The sequence below is a fragment of the Agelaius phoeniceus genome, chromosome 9 (assembly GCF_051311805.1).
Source record: "Agelaius phoeniceus isolate bAgePho1 chromosome 9, bAgePho1.hap1, whole genome shotgun sequence".
Classification (NCBI taxonomy): Eukaryota; Metazoa; Chordata; class Aves; order Passeriformes; family Icteridae; genus Agelaius; species Agelaius phoeniceus.
In genome coordinates, this window is record NC_135273.1 from 13085532 (window position 1) to 13102496 (window position 16965).

Consider the following 16965-nt stretch of genomic DNA (forward strand, 5'->3'; position numbering starts at 1 on the left):
GAAAGGATTTTAGGATTTCAGCCGTCGAGGCTGACTGTTGGTGGCTTTTCAGAAACGATGTGATTGGCTCTTGAAGGTCCCTTTCCAGGCTTGGAGTCCTTCAAAGTTTTTTCCTGCCTTGGTGTCCTTCAGAGAGAGGAGGGTAGTATGGAAGGACATGTGTTTTGTGGTTCTGGTTTAATGGGTAGAGCATAAATTTCTGCGAGGAAGATTTACAGTGTTCTCCTGGCTCTTCTGCCTGGGTTGGCTTGGACTGTCACTAAGCCTATCAGATAGTGCTGAGGACACTCTGACTTGTCAGGGGGAGAGCAAAATTACTGCTCCAGCTCCGTTTCAGCCCTGAGTCCCCGAGCAGGCATCTCGTACAAACCTCATCCACAAAAAACCATTTGCATTTATTTAAAGGGCGTTGAGGTATATGATGGAATAAAGGAAGTATTATTCATGCTTCGTGCTGTGGTTCCTAATGGTACTTTACACGCTGATATGACCTACAAAGCTTGTTGTTTTGTGCCTGCAGTGCTCTGATGTTCTTCCTACCCTGAGGGTCAGAAATGACAAGAATAAATGATTGTGACGAGCGTCTTGCAAATCCCTGCTCCCTGTCCTTGGAAGTGTCCTTGCCAGGGCACAGCTCAGTGACCTTGCTGGCACAGGCAGCAGAGGGGCAGCATCCTTGTCTGGCCCATGGGGCTGAACGAGTGATCTTCCTGTGAGATGTGAGGGCAAATCCATTTATCCATAGTCGTGTTTCACCTTCTCCCCAAAGCACAGGGATGCAGCTAGGGCTGGGCAAGGGGCTTGGCCCAAGCTGAACACACACAGGGCCTGTCCTCTGGGAAATACCAGGGAGGAGGCTGGAGCAAGTGAGGTTAACCATGGACCCCAAAGCATAGGGACTACTCCAAAGGGGGGTGCAGGGCCCTGCAGCCTGTGTCTGCCCAGTGAGGGACTGAGTCAGCCTTGCTGGGGCAGCAGCTCCTGGCTCCAGCCAGCCTGGGCACTTGGACAGCAGCAACCACGCAGCTCATTAACCCAGCCCTCCAGCACTTGCTCTGCTGGCCTTGACACTGTCCCTCTTAATAGCTCCTCTTCTTTCCTTTTTTTTTTTTTTTTCTTTTAATAAAGGTAAATTAGCTATATGGATATGCAGGAACATGAATCAAAGGAATTCAGCTGACTCTCGAATGAACTGTTCGTACAGAGATGTGCTAAAGCACCAGGATGTGATGGATGCAGCCTGCTCAGAAAACACCTAAGGACAAAAACTGCTTGTAAGGCATCTCACTGCAGTCTCCAAAAATCTGATTATGTAGGGGGAGGGAAAAAAAAAATCAGGTTTTGGAATACATTAACTCAGTTGAACAGCACAGAGAGAAGGTACCAGCAAGAAGCAAATCAGTTCCTGAAGGCTGCTGGGAAATCTCACTGAATTGAAGCTTCAGAGTAAGGCTGGCTGCACTTAGGAGAGTTATGTTTCACCTGAAATATTTAACACTGGGCACTTGAAGTGCTCTGTGTGTCCAAAGAGCCCACCAAAAATATGCTTACGAGGAGATTTTAGAGGAACCCTGGGCTCATGCCATGCTGTTGATGGGTGAACCCAGATGTTCACATTGTTCAGTTTTGTTGGGTTTTTGTTGGTTTTTTGGTTGTTTTTTTGTTCTGTCTTTTTTTAAGAAAAGCATGGGAAGGATAAGTCCCTCGCCTCCATCATGGGAAGCCAAAATTACCATGTAATGAATGCTGGTCTGCTTTTGGGACACGTGCTGACAGATCTGTTGTTAGGAGGAGATGTTTCCATAGCAAAACCATCATCATAAATGGCACTGTAATGCAGCAAAGATGCTGAGGTGGCCCTGGGGACCATCTTCCCGGACCATTCTGAGCATCCTTCCAGGGAATATGGGAGAATGATGGCAGGGGGGATCAGAGCAGCTCATGGTGATGCTCCTCACAGCACTGCTCCAGCACCAGGGCTCTGCTGGCAAGGCTGTCAGCTCAGCGTTTTTCAGTCCTTTCTGACTTCAACACAAAACTACAACAAAAGGCAAGCTTGAAATAGCTCATTTTATCTCCACAAACAACTTGCTTTGAGCATCATTGTCACTCAGCCTAAATTACTTTTAGATGTTTTTAATGACTGGGTAACGTTTTTCAGCTGTTCATTCTGCAGCACCCTGCTGAGGGACAGTCCATCTGTAAAGACCAAGGACTCCAATATTGTGGTTTCTCTTCCTGACATTCATTTAGCTTTATTATTTGATACGTGATTCCCTGTGGCTAGGAAATGTTTAGAGATGTTTTCAGCTAAATTTACGGCTACAAGCTCTTTTCTTTGCATGAAGGGGATCTGTTTCAAAAAGGGCTGGAAGGCTGTTTATGCATGTACCAGTGGAAGGTCAGGGATGTAGAGGAGAAACTCCGGGAGATTGAAGGTGACAGTCCAAGTCCTGTCTGCACTGAGGGTGACATTACCCTTTGGGCTGCAGGGATTTTAGCCCGTCATTTGTTACCTCTACCTTGCACTTTGCTTGTAATGCACAGCACGGAGAGCTGTGACTTGCAAAATGATCCCACTGGGGCTGTGGTTTGTGACATCAGCCATGCAGGTCTCTCAAGCCCCTCTTTCCAAGGCAGGCACAGCTTTTGCATTCATTTCTAAAGGCAACTTCTAAGCCACTCGCCTTCACCATCCCTGGGTTTTGCAGTGCTTCTGGGAGACTGTATTTTTAAATCCTAGCTCATAAATTTTGGAAGCTCCTTTCCTTCCCCACCCCCTCGTCCCTATCAAAGTGTCAGAGCTGAAGAAAAACTGCGAGAGTGATGGATGTGCCCAGCTCTGCTTGCCAGTGCTCTGCTGTGAGGGGGGGTTATTTACTGCACTGCTGGGGTTGTTTCTTCTTTGGTGGCAGAGACAGCAGTGTAGCAGTTCGGTGCCTGGGAAGGAGGGGTGGGATGCCCATGGACCATCCAAACATTTGGCCGGAGGAGGCAGGGCTGGGACAGAGGTTTCTTGGGTACAGTGACATAGAGAGCAAAAAAGGTGAAGCCATGGGGACATGGATCCTGTTCTGGTGGCTTGGCCCAAAGGGTGGGTGCCGGGGGCCATAACACCTTCCTGGCTTCAGCTCTGGGGGTGCAGGTTGGCTCACCCAAAAGGGCAGCTTTTAACAGCCACCAGTCTTATCCCATCCTTCATGCAACCCCAGGTATTTGTGTTACTGCTCTAGGCAGTGTGTGGCAGGGACCTGACCTGCCATGCAGGGGAAACACAGGGGTCTGTGCCCCACTGCAGAAGCAGAGAGAGACACCCCTGTGCTCCCTGGCCAGGCTGGAGCCTGCCTGCTTTTACTGGGAGCAGCTGGGGTGATGGGCAGAGGGGTTGTCAATGTCCAGCCCAGCAAATCACTTCTCCTGGAGCTATCCCTCTGTCTCTTCCCTGTCTGCAGCCACCTTTGTCCTGCTCCTGCCTCAGAGCTGGGACAAGACCGCACAATGAGCTTCAAAACTCCATTTTCTAATGGAACTCCCAGTGCCTGCTGGCGTTTCCCCCCCATGCTGCAGGAGCATCCCAAAGCAGCTCTGCCTGGTTGAAAGGCAGGTCAGGACCCTGCCCTCCCGCAGTCTCACCAGCCCTTCCCTGAGGGCACGCTGCCGACAGATCCGGAGCCAGGGAGATGCTTTCCGCTGGCTTAGGGAGGTTTGCAGACAAGCAAACCAACCCAAACCTGCCAGCTCGCTGTGTGAGCGCCTGTCCTCCGTGAACTCCCGTGCGCCTCTTGCAGCCGGGCTTGTGGGAACGGATCGGAGGCTGCTGTGACTCAGCTGCTTCTCCCTTGAGAAAATCTGCCCTGGCACGGTGCTTGGCTCTGCGGCTGGGGCTGCCGGCACCTGGCAGCCTTCATCAACAAATGGCCTTGGGCAGAACATCCCAATTTCCACTGCCAAGCATTTATGGGAGGAGAAATGCAGCATGTGATCTTGCAGGAAGTGGAGGCAGCAACTCTGTGCTGTACTGAGCTGGGGGGAAAAGTCCCATCCCTCCCTGAAGCTGAGCCTTGGGCTGGAGGGGCTGCAGCACAGGCTGGCTCTTCTGGTCTGCCCCTGCCTTTTTCCATCTCCTTATAACTTTCTCAGACAAATTCTTCTGCAATTGTAATTTTCCCCACTGGCTCTCAGCCTGAAGAAACAGTGGTTTGGAAAGTTTGCTCAATGACTTGAAGAGAAGAGGCTCCCAAGCCTTTCATGCTCTGTGCCCATTGGAATATTTTTTTTCCCGGGGCTAATCTGTGGAGCATCACACTTGGCTTGATGAGTCCGTGACGCTTTCAAGAAACAAAGCCAAGCCTGGTGAGTGTGTACTCAGCTGCTGGGAAGCCCCAAGTGCTGCTGTCAGAGTCCAGGCAACACCATGTGGTCTTTTCTGTTCCTCTGCTCCACACAGATCTGCTGGCCTGGAATCTGGGCAGGCTGCTCCTGTGGGGGGAGAAGGAGACTGATGAGGTTTCCCCACTCCCCTGTGGCATGGGGCTGGTGTTCTCCCCATGGGGCTTTTTTTCCATGGAGGTAGGTAAAGCAGCAGTGCAGGTCTCACAGCGCAGCTGAAGGATGGAGGGGCCTGGAGAAAGGCTGTTTTGCTTGTTGCTTTCTCATGTCAGAAGGGGAAAGTACCAGTTTTTCCGCTGGTGGTTTTGCCTTTATAACAAGCCTCTCGCTGTGGTGTGGGCTGGCACGGCCTTAGCCTGAGTTTCACAACTCCTTTGTGGGTTTCATAAACCCCAGCGGCTGGAGCACCATGATTTTGTAACTCCCAGGTGGCTTTTAAACCAGTCTGGAGAGGAGCTTGAAATGGTTGGATGCCTGCTGCCTCTTGGACTACAGGAGGCTGGCAAACCAAATCCCAGATCCGGAGTTTTATCTCAGTTTTCTTACCTGGGGCAAGGGAAAGACAGTCTGCAGGTACTGCTGAGCAGAAGCCAGGCCTGCCTTAGGAAGCAGTTTCCTACCAAATGCTGGGGATCCTGGTCAGCCCCATGGGTTTGATAAGTACCAATGCCCTGCTAGTGCTGCAATCCCAAAACAGAACCCTTTGTGACATGCTGCTCCCATGGTGTGCACCCTGCCAGTGTATTTCTAATTTAATCCTGGCTGCTATTTGATCCTGCTAAGTTGTTTGTCTTTACACCTCTCTGATCCATAATGAAATCATCTGTCTGACCAAACCTGGTTTCCAGTAGTGGGAGAGGGGACACAGAGCCGTGGGGAGTGTGGGGGTCTTCTGACAGCCACCCTGGACACCCCAGGGTGTCTGGAACAAGATCTTATGTGTGGGACATCCATAAGATCTTGGTTGTGCAGGATAAGCCTGAGAGGGGCCAAAGGGGCTGGGGGCTGGCACATTTTGGGACTGCAGGCAGGGTGAGGGTTCCTTGGGGCCCAGGGTGACTGCTGGTGCCGAGCTACAGCCAAGCCAGACAATGGCTCATCCCCAGCAGACCTTGAGGCAGAGCAGTGTCATGCATTAAGCACCCTGAATCACATCACTGTGCGCTCTGAGGGGTCTGCATGTCCCTGCAGGAAGGCTGGAGGCTGGTGCTGGCTGGGGAAGTGTCTCTGGCAGGGAGCAGCTGGCAGTGCTGCTGCCCTGGGAGCTGAGCTGCAACCTGAGTGCGGGCAGGTCGCATCTCCCCGCTCGGGGTGAGCGCAGCCTGCGTGCTGGGAGAGCTGATCTGTGCTAATCCCATCAATATTTCACGGTGTCGTGGCCCTGTTATAATTCCTCGCATCATTTGGGATGCCGGCTGGGATGGGGGTGTGGTGCCAAGTGAAACATGAGACCTGCCATGGCTTTGCCCTGGCTCCCTGGCCATCTGGGGGGTGAAAGAGGCTGTGAGCTTTTCTACTGGCTGCCACAGGTAGAGTTGTGTGGCAGAAACAGGTGAACTCAGAAATGCTGGCTCTTGGCATCTGCCTGGTTTTGCCGTGTGCTGGAGTGGTGGGGCTGTGCTGTGCTGGGCAGCTGGCCCATGCACGGGTGGGGCTGTGACACGGCAGAGCCTGCTCTACTTGGTCCTCTCTCTGTGGGACACAGTGTTTAAATGACAACAAGAGGAAATTAAACAGTAACCAGTCTCTGGGATGGTGATGAGTGCACAAAAACATTTCCTTTTCCTAAAGGCTGTTTGGAGTAATAGGGAGAGACCGCTACAGACAAAATCTGGCACCATGTTGTGACTCAAAGGGTCCCTTGCTTTGGGCTGGGATAGGAGTTGCAGGGCTGTAAATCCTATGAGGAGCAGATGATGGAGCTGGGGTTGTTTAACCTGGAGAAAAGGATGTTCTGGAGAGACTGTGTCACTCTCTGGAATTGCCTGAAAGGAGGTTGTAGCAAGGTGAGGGTCAGCATCTTCTCCCAAATAACAAGTGATAAGACAAGAGGAAATGGCCTCAAGCTGCACCAGCGGAGGTTCAAGTTGGGCATCATGAAGAATTTATTCTCTCTAAGTGTTGTTAAGTATTTGAATGGACTGTACAGGGAAGTGGTGGGGTCACCATCCCTGAAGATGTTCAAGAATTGACTGGACATGGCACTTAGTGCTGTGGCTTTCTTGACCAGGTCAAAGGTTGGACTCAATGATCTTGAAGATCGCTTCCAACCTTAATGATTCTACGGTTCTAGAGCTGCCCCAATAGGAAATTCCCCTTCCAGCACCTTCCTGGATCTGGGCTAGGGTTGAAGCAGGAGCCAGACCTCCCTGCTTAGCAGAACTAATCCATGGATATGAGGGATGCAAGTACAGGAGAGGGTTGGGTCTGTTTGGGCTCCTGCTGCCTGGAAAAGTGCCTCTCTGACTCTTGGGAAAGCCATGCAAAGAAGAGGAAGGTCCTGGCCTTCAACCTCTTGGAGCCCTAAATTCCTTCAGTTAATCTCATGGGGGCAGCAGAGCAAGCAAAGCTCTGAAAATAGATCTGTTTCCAGCTGCCAATGACTCGTGTTAATTAATTAAAGCCTCACAAGCTTGGGCCTGTAAAAGCCCAGCGCTGGTCGCGCCAGGCTCGGCTTGCTCTGCACTCACGCACTAATTATCCTACTGCAAGGCCAGCAGCTAACGAAGCTCCAATTTGTGCTGGCTTCGGCTTCCAGCCATGTGGGAGGCAGGGAGTGCTGCTGCAGGATGGGATGGGTACAGTGCCCTCGTAAGGGGGAGCTTTGGGCAGCGCTATCCCAGCCCTGGCATCCCCTTCCCCAGCACTCATGGACCACCTCTCCCCATAACTGGCCCCACACACTCCAGCTGTGCCTCTGCTAAGGTAGGGAATAGGGTTTGGAGAGGGTGTGGAGCACCAGCTGCCTTGCAGCACCTGAACACCCCATACCTAGGTAAGACAGGCTGGCCAAGAACGTCCCTGCCTGGCTCCCGGTGCGTGGGCCTCCCACTTCCGCAGGGTGGGCAGAGGGGCGAGGCAAGGCGAGGCGTGGAGGAGACGCTGGGGTTTTGCCCAAGGACAGGAGGAAATGGTAATTAGCCTCTGGAGCACAGAGGAGGCGAGGGCAGGAAGGCAGGGAGTGCTCCAGGAGGTGGGTAGCGTCTGCTCTGAGAGAGGGGACAAGGAATGGGCCTTGGGATGCCATGCTGGGAGAGCGGGTGGTGGCTGCTTGGGGAGTGTGTGCAAGGGTGACAGAACCACCTGTCATCAAGAGCACTAGGATGAGTCCCTCCTCAGCTGAGACCCATTGGTGGGTGAGGGCTGGGGGGATTCAAACCCCTGTTACCCTCCCTCCCACCTACAGTGCTTGTAGGAGGCAGGATCCTGGCAGTCAGAGGCCCTGGGAATGGCATGTTAGTCAGGCTCCCCACAGGAACACCCTGGCCCTGCCATCTTTACTGACCCTTGAGGTCCAGGAGGTGGTGGAATCTCAGCTAGGGCTGACCCTCATCCCCAAACAATGCTCAGCAACTCTGGCACAACCTGCTCAGCCCTATGCCCTGCTATGGGTCTGGCTCCAGGTCTGCAGGGTCTGGGGTTGGGGTGGTCTTTGTCCCCTTCCTGGAGACCTCATCCCTGGGATGGGCTGGTGTGGAGTGGAGGGGTTGAACTGGCATCCAGAGGTGATGGTGCTGGGACTGGGCACCACATGGCTTTGTAACCACAGGCTGGCATCACCCGGCCACCCTGCCAGCTCCAAGAGAGCTGTAATTCAGCATACACAAGTACAGCATTTCCCCACCTCCTGCTCCAGCTGATTTCCAACTGCCCTAGATCCAACCTGCTGATTACACACAATGTTGGCTCAGAGTTTGGTTTTGGGAGGCCTGCTGCTGCTGTGAGGGTTGAGGAGGGAGGGTTGGCCAGGTGCTGGAAGCTTACGAAAGGAAAGCAAACACAGGCCTGGACTTGGCAGCTCCTCCACATGGGGAGGAGCTGCAGAAGCCACCCAGGATAAAAAGGCTCCACACAGGGCCCCAGAGAAACCATTACCTGCCTGTGTTTCCAAACAAGCTTCCGCCATGCGTGAATGGCGAGACGTGCTGAGAGCAGGGAGAAGATGGGGCACAGTGCCTGACTCAGGCGTGCAGTGCAGGATGCTGGGGTGACTTTGAGGGGCAAGACACCTTAGTGAGCACCATGGCACTGGGAGGGGGCTGTGCTGTGCTGACACTGGTGCCTCTGGCTGAGGTTTTGGCGTGATGGTACAGGTAGCATGTGCTTGCTGTGCTGGCAGAGTAGGATGGCACTTATCCGTGTTCAGTCACGCTTTTTCACAGTCCTAAGTCCACAATATCAGCTCTTTGCCTCTCTGACTTTGCAAAGGGAATTCACACGGGCTTTTGGGGGCTGCATCACCCAAACCACCTGAGCTGAGTGAGCCCCCGGCCCACTCTACGTGTTGGGGGCTGCACGGTAGCCTCCCGTCCCTGCCTGCCGCGACTCTGCCGAGGGACATGCTGCCACCTGCTTCCACGCAACGCAGCAGGGGCGGCCCTGCTCCGCTCCCCTCCTCCTCTTCCTCCTCCTCCTCCTCCTCCTCCTCCTCGCGGCCCCACGCTGCGGGCCGATCCCCCGCGCACGGCGCTGCCGGCAGGGGGCGCTGCGGGGCGCGGCTCGGTCCGCACGGCGGGGCCGCGACAGCCGGGCTGCGCTGCGAGCCGAGCCGAGCCGAGCCGAGCCCGGCCGAGCCCTGCCCTCGCCCGCCGTGCCGCCCCACCAGGCAAGTACCGAGGGGCCGCGAGCAGCGGCGGCTGGGGCGGGCGCGGGTCCGCAGGCCAGGGGGGTGCTGGGTTTGGGCGCCGCGTCCGCGGGCAGGATCCGGGAAGCTGGGTCGGTCGTGCGCGGGGTGCGGGTACTGCGCGCACACGGCTGGGGCCGGGTGATCAGCCTACGGGCAGGATCTGGAGTGCTGGGTGCGGGTGTTGAATCGCTTGGGAAGTCCTGGGGTGCTGGCTCGGGGGCGGGTCTGGGTCTGCAGGTAGGGTTTGGGGTGCTGGATCCCAGCTGCTGAGTCCGCAGGTAGGATTAGGGGTGCTGGGTCCGGCTGCTGAGTCCGCAGGCAGGGTTAGGTTGTTGGATCTGGAGTGCCGGGTCTTGGTTGGGGTCCACAAGCGAGGTTTGGAATGCTGGTTCTGTCTGCTCGGGTGCTGGATCCGGGTGCTGAGTCCACGGGCAGGTTCTGAGGTGCTGGGTGTGGGTGCTGCTCACAGGAAGGGTCCAGAGAAAGACGAGCAGGGCTCTGACCTGCTGTGGTTGAAATCCAGGGAATAATGCGTTGGGGAAACAAGAGGGCAGAACCTCGGAAACGACAGGGAAAGGGATTCAGGGTAGGGCTGATGCAGGTGAGGATTTGGGGGTGAAGAGCCGGAGGGGAGGTGGGATATGCTGGATGTGGTGGCAGTGCAGGAGCTTTCTTTGGGGACAGGTTTGGGGTGTGGAGTGAGCTGGGTCTGGGGGACCTGGGTAGGAGTGGCGGGGGAAAATGCTGGGGGTGTGAGGGAACGCGATTCTAGGAGTTACGAACAGACGGGGCACCAGCTCCGGGCAGGGAGGGCTGGATACTGCCCTTTCCTTCCCCAGCAGGCTGGGGGGATCAGGGGTCTGTAAGGATGAGAACTGCTGGGGGTGTTTGGGAAGGCTGAGCATTACCTGGGGTCAGCTGGTGTTTCAGATGGCTCGGATGAGGTACTAAAACCGATGCAGGTGGTGCAGTGCAATCCCTGCCCCCTCTCCTTCCCTTTGGAAATCAGGGGGTGGTCATGGAATGTGGCTTGTCTGAGCCTTGACTCGTCGAGATTCATCTCCTTGGGATGCATTGCTGTGGGGGCTGCAGATGGCCCCCAGGCAAAGCAGACCAGCCTGTGCTGGGGCTTCTCTGCATCTTCGTGCTAATCCAAAGGTAGAAAGTACCTGCAGCACTGGAATTTGGGGCTCTCTTTGCTCTCTCTATTAGTGCCCAGGTGAGCCAGTGACTTGTGCCTGGCCTTTAAACCAAGAGCGTGAAGTGGGAGGGGGAACCGTGAAAAGGCTCTTCGGGTGCCAAAAAACCCAGTCTCCTCAGACAAAGAGGCTTCCCAAAATGGATGAGGAGTGCAGTTCTGCTCATATGCAGGGAAATTATTAATAACAACAGCGGCATTTTTGGTGCTAGTTGGGCTGCCACTGCGGGCTCCGGCTGCTTCGCTTCCCTCTGCAGCAGGCGCTGGTTGGGGCCCCCCCCCGAACCCCGAAGCTGGGCAGGGTGACCCTGGCAGCCACAGATGCTGCGTGTGTGCCCTGCAGGACAGGTCTGTGCTTCATCTCGGTTTGGCCAGGCTTGCTCTGCCCAGAGGGATGAGGGGCAGGGAGCTGCCCCCCAGCAGGAGAGATCCCTATCAGGACTTTGTTTTTGTGTTGCAACCTGAGGGGGGAAAAAAAAAGGCAACAAATCCAAACCACCCTTTCAGCTGCTGCAGATGAGGCTTTGTTCTCCCCCTCTGCCTTTTCCAACATCTATTTGAACATTTCACCACTTTACCCACCAGGAATGCAGCGGGTTTGCTGGAGCTGGGAGGTTTATTCAGCAAATCTGGCAGGTCATGTGCCGGGAAAAAGCGTGCAGGTGTGCTTAGCAAGGCTGGTGAGGGGCCTCTGCCGGCCCCGTGCAGGAGGGCAGCGGTGGGTGCAGGGGAGATGTGGTGCCAGCCTCGCCTGGCCGCGTGTGGGGAATTTCCTTGCACTTGCCCGCCGGCTCTGCTTGGCATCTTGATGAGACTTGTTGGGAAGCACCTCATGTGATGGGTGGTTTTGTGAGAGGGGGCCCGTCCTGGGGACCTGCTGCTCGTCAGAGAGGAGAGGTGATGCCCCCAGACATTTTTATGTAACCTCCCCCGACAGTGGTGCTGGGTGGGGGCCTGTTCCTGTTCAAAGGTGAGAGCTCCCTGCCTGGCTGCTGCTTCAGGAGGAAACGCTGCCATCTCCATTCCTCCATTCCTGGCTGGCTGTGCTACCAGCTCCTCGTGATTTACAAGCATGAGGGCTCTGCCACAGCAAGGTCATCACCAAAGCCACCCCCTCCTTCCTCCTGGGGCCTGAGTTCTGCTGTTCAGAGACCAAGGGGGCCCAGGGTTTCAGGCTCCAGGTAACTGTGTGGGGGCCGGGATGCATCTTCATGGTTCAGGGTGTGCTCTGGGTTCTGCTTTTCTTGTTGCTTAAAAGATCCCTCCAGGTACAATCCCACCTCCGTTACCTGACAGAGGGAGACTGTTTGCCTGTTGCAAAGCCCAGCCCATGTAAATCATGTGGGGATCTGATTTTGGGGCAGCAAAGCTGGCGGTATGCAAACAACTGTGGGAAAGGCCAGATGTTACTTCTTTTTGCTGTGCAGTTTTGAATGCAAAGTGGAATATCAAAATTGGGTTTGACCCCGAATTGAAGCTTTGTTGGAGGGAAAGCAAAGGAAACAAGAAGATGTTGTCGAAACTAGAAGCCCTAAAACTGCTCCCGTCATCTGGTTTTGCTGGACTTTGGAAAAGAAAACAGTTTATCTTTGGAATAAATAAAAGGGAGAGGAACAGGCTTGCAGCAGAAAGCCCCATGTTCCCTGCAGACCAGCTGGATTGTGCTCCGCCTCTTGCCCCTGCTTCCTAGGGACCCCAGGTTGTGTGGGATTTCTGAGCCTCTGTTTCCCCTTGGGAAAGCCCTGCACCGTCCCGACGGTGGGAACCCCAGGCATTGCCAAGAAACATCTTTGAAACTCAAACCTGGCTTTGTAAAATAACTGGAAGACAAACCGGCTCTAAACAAACACCCAAGTTAATTCCGTGTCTTGCATTGTATGAGCCCAGTGAAATGAAACAGTGCAGCCACAGGGACGGGCAAATGGATTCAGATGCTTTAAAAAGCCCTGAAATCTGCTGGCTTTGAGATGTCCTTTTACATTTAGGGTTGGGATTTTTTTTCTTGTTTTCTTTCTAATTGTTCCTGGGAATTTAATTCTACAATTATTTTGCTGCTTCTGCTGAGGAGACAATGTGCTTCAGCCACAAAGCCTTTGAAGGCTGAATTGCAGATCACATCCAGTGCTGAGCCACTTGGATGCAGACGCCCCCTTGCTGGGAGAATTTGCTGTGATGTGGAGGGCTGTCTGTCTGTTCGTTTGTCCAGGCTGCCGAGGGGCTGCCGAGGGGCTGCCGGCCAGCGGTGAAGCTTGTCATGCTGCAAATGAAAAAAGGATGGAGCATGTTGGGCTTTGGAGGTGATGTTGCTAGCACCAAGCCTGCCTAATGATGGGGGAGGTGGGAGCGCCAGGGATCTGCATCCCGTATCTCAGGGCTCAGTGGCTGCTCTCTGCTTCCCCCATGTCCTGGGTTGGAGGCGTGAGAGTGGAGTCAGAGCGAGGCCACAAAGTCTCAACACCATCCGGTTTCACTTCCCGGCTGTTGCACGACTCCCTGCTGTTCTCTCAGGTGCTCCCAGGCTGTGGGGTCAACCCAGGGCTGCTGCTGTGGCGTTTCCAAAGGGGAGAGATGTGCTGTAAGAGGGAAGAGCCATAGGGACTGTGTCCTCACTGCTGTCCTGCAAGAGTTAATGGCCTCCAGCATGTGAAGAATTACTCCTGTGAGGAAAGTTTTGCTGCTCTGTCCAGGGCTGGCTGTGGCATCCCTTGGTGCTCTCAGTCCAACCACTGAGCTGCAGGGGTTTGCCCTTCAGCCTCCCCTCCTTGTAGCCTTCCAGACGATCTCCTGGCAAGGCCTCTGGACCCAGGCAGGGAACTGTTTCAACTAACAGACAGTGTTGGTGGATTCTCCTTTCGGGTGGGCAGTGGAGGAGTGATCTCTTCGGCTGTCATGGGCACTGTGCTCTTGCTGTCTGCTTGTGTGGTGTCATGAGCAGCTGGAGCAGAGCTGTCCCCGTGCCTGGCAGCCATGGCACAGGGCAGAGCAGCTTTCCTTATTTTCTCAGTCGGACTTTTTTGGGTGGGTTTGGATGGGAATGGCTGGAGATCTCTCATGGGGACTTGGCACTGAGCTCTGTTGCTGCCTGGCAGCCCCTTTGAATCTCCTGCTTCACATCAGACCCGACCTGATGGAGGAGAGGAACAAGTTCTTGTGAGATTAGCGAAAACAGGGAGCTTGGGAGAAGCTAACACACCCTGATCCCTGCAGCCCTGCAGGGATGACACCATGAATCCCTGCTCCTTGTAGGGTGGGCAACATTCCCCACAGGAATGCAGCAGGGGGATGTCGATAAAGGCATGGGGCTGGGGGCAGGGTGGGAGGGGTGGGGGGCAAATCTCTTGGAAACTGGGCTGTTGTTAGTTTTATTGCTGACTGCTCAGCTTGTCTTTCCAGGAATGTTTGGCTCCCTCCACTCCCTCCAGCACTGGGGCCCCTTACACTGTCCCACATCCCCGACTGTCCCTACTCTCTCTCCCATCCATCACTTGGCTACTTCGCATGTCTCCTCCCTGCCGTGACATTTCTGGGATCAGAGCTGGGTGCTCTCCTCTGCTGGTGGCTGGTGAGGACTGCTGTGGGAATTCAGAGCCTGTTCCCATGGCCTGCAGGAGCCTCCCACCCGCCTCCCTGGCTCCACGATGGCTGTGCTCTGCGTGGGGGCTTTGCGTTGGGAGCAGGGCAGGATACTCTGTGAGAGGAGCTGAAGTTGCAGCTCTTCCTCCCCTTCTCTGTGCCCAAATCCCAAATTTGGGTAAAGGAGAAGTACATCTGCTTCCTGAATGGCGGAAGCTCTAGTGTGTGTCTGCTGAAGCACCTCAGGGTCACGCATGGTTTTGTTTAAAGAAAGCAAAAATAAACCCAGGGAGGGGCTCCCAGGAGGTCACTGTGCTCCTTCTCTCCCTGACCCAGCATGGGTCCCCTCTTCCTGGAGGGCATTTGGCAAGTTTGCATTTTTTTCTTGTGTTGTTGACAAAAATCCTGTCTGGTTGAGAAATATCTGTGCAGCAGCGCCAGCCCAGTCCCACGGGTCAAATCCTGCCCCTGCAAATCTGTGCCGGGAACAGCGGCTTGTTTTGGGCTGGCCTTTGGGGGTGCTGCCACGGGGGACCCATATCCTTGCAGGGCAATCTGGGCACGAGGCCAGGAGCAAACTCCTTGAACAAATGGATGGACACTATGGGCTTGGGGTGGATCTGATGTTTTATCATTTGCTGGTTGGGCTCTGCAGCAGAAGCAAAGTGCTGGAAGTTTGTCAAGGGCTGAATTAAAGTTGCCTGGCAACCTCCATCCCGGCTCCTCTTCCCACATCTCGCAGGATTTCCCACCCAAGGTCTGCCGCCTCCAGGGAAGGGGGGCCCAAAATGCACCGCGCTCACACCAGGCTGGGGCCAGGCTTGTCTCCCTTCCCATAACTCACTGGCTGTTCCCATGCCCGGCAGCCCGGACCTCTCCCCACCTCACCATCCCCTGGGGCAGGTGCCTTTCCCCCAGCCTGCCCCAGGAACGGGCCAGGCTGTTTCAGCTGAACCTGAGAGCAACCTGAGTGGATCTCCTGGGGGGTGGGACAGTTCAGTGACAGTGGGAATGCAAGTGGCTGCAGGGGGATGTGCCAGGCTTGGCATCAGTGAGTAGAGTGGAATCGGCTGCATGGGGTTTGGAGTGCCCAGGCTCCAAAAAAAGCTAAGTGCAATTGGTGTCTTCTGGTGCGGTGCCTGGGGATTTTGTTAAGGCTGTTTTGCAGCTCCATAACCCAGAGAAGACCCACTGGAAATCCCTGTCTCCCACTGGGAAACTGGCAGTGCTTGCTTGTAGTCTGTGATGCCAAGGGGAACAGCCCATGATGGAGGAGGAATGTCCAGCAGCCACTCTGGGAGCCTGCTTGGGCTTTACTAGATCTTGGTGGAACAACTATAAGCTGTCTAGGGAGGAGTGGGATGGGAAAGTGTCTTATCCCACTCCGCAAATCTGTCCTGCCATCCAGAATGGATGCTGAGGGTAAGCTGGAGAAGTGCTGCTCCCATGCACCTCTTCCTTTCTTTCTCCTGAGTTCCTTTGAAATTAAAAAGCTGGCATAATTTTTTTTTTGAGGAAACATCTATGGGGGGCCTGTGAGACCCTGTCTGTGGTCTCTCCCAGACCCTGTCTGTTTGGCAGCCCCACAGACACCACAGCTTCCTTGCAGTGCAGCTTGAAAACACCTTGTGCTCCCAGGTGTTGCTGCCTTGTGACTTTGAGGACCATGGGGCACTGGGAAGGGGCTCCTATGCCCACATAATGTCCTGCTGCAGTGGCTGTTGAGGTGTGTGCCAGCTTTGGCTTGTTTCTTTGGCCAGATCCAGGTTGGTGAGAGTGTGAAATTCACTCATCAAAAGCTTTCTGCTCCTCCGGAGACGCTGGTCATGGGGATTTTAAGGAGGTGCCAACTGGGCCAGCCCGTTTGGGTGTGCTGTGCCTGGCTGCCGGTGGGAGGCTGAGGCCAGCACAGTCATGCTCACACAGCTCCTGTGGTGACCCAATAAACCCAGTCAGACCTGACCGGGGCTCGCTCGCTGCCCTGTGTGCTCACCCACGTCTGCACGCCTCTGCTGCCCCGCTGCTTTCCTGCATTCCCCAGGGACCAGCAAACACATCCCACCGGTGAGAGACGGTACCTGGCTCCGGCTCCGTGCTGGGAGCTGTGGCTGAAGCCCGTAGGGGCACTGATAGCCAGCAGTAGGAGGGTGGGCTTTTACCTCTGTGGATGTTGCGCATTGTGAGTAGAGAAGTTGGTTCCTGGCTTCGCCCCTCTCGGGGTGTCCGTCAGTCCTGTGCCTGTGTCCTGCATCCACCGTGCTGCTTCTTCAGCATCACCAGCCAGCGACGGGAGCCTCAGTGGGAGTTGAGGCTGGACCATCAGGTCCTATGTTGGCCCCTCGGTTCTGGGAAGTAGGTGAGGTGCCAAGGGACTTGGGAGCTCATTCCTGGGGAATGGGGTGGGCTTTTCTGGGCAGTTTTTCTCTTAAACTCCTAGCTTTCTTGGAGCTGCTGCTGCTTTTTAGCTTCTTCATCTCTCCTTTTTGTTTCCCTTCCCTAGAGAAAACTCTGTGCGTTTCCATTCCCAGCTTTTTTCTATTTCTTGTTGAAGTGCTGGATTTGTGTAATCCATCTTCCCCCAGTCCTAGTGGTGAGTCCCATGGACCAAGTCCTCCTCTACTTCCTGCCTGAGCCCTCAGCTTCACCCTGAGCTTAGAACGTGCACCCTGACAAGGGGGAAGTGATGGGTTTGGGGGTGTTTGGTGTGGCTGCACACCAGGGTATTGACCTCAGGGTAGTAAAGGATTGTTTCAGTTCCTTCTTGCTTTTTCTCCCCAACTCTAGGTATGAAAAATAAGAACTAGAAAGTTAAAAAAAAAAATAGGGATTCTTGGAACAGCCCTTCTCCTTGAGTAAATATTAACTGGCTCTTACAACATAACTGACTAAATGTTCTTTAGGACAAAGTTACATCTGATCTCGGTCAAAGGAACCTTTGGAAATGGGCATAGCTGCTTCA

The 16965-nt window shown here is 54.6% G+C and overlaps 1 protein-coding gene across 4 annotated transcripts in view; it reads left to right on the plus strand.

Moving 5' to 3' along the window:
• The window catches only part of SEMA4G (semaphorin 4G), a 29600-nt gene that overhangs the window by 1746 nt on the left and 10889 nt on the right, over window positions 1-16965 (plus strand). The window contains exon 1 of one of the 4 annotated variants that reach the window (XM_077182944.1): window positions 9055-9214. The exons of the other annotated variants lie outside the window; for them this stretch is intronic. The gene's annotated coding sequence lies outside the window, so the exon portion shown is untranslated. Of the gene's footprint in view, window positions 1-9054; window positions 9215-16965 lie in introns of those variants that run through there. 4 annotated transcript variants of the gene reach the window in all.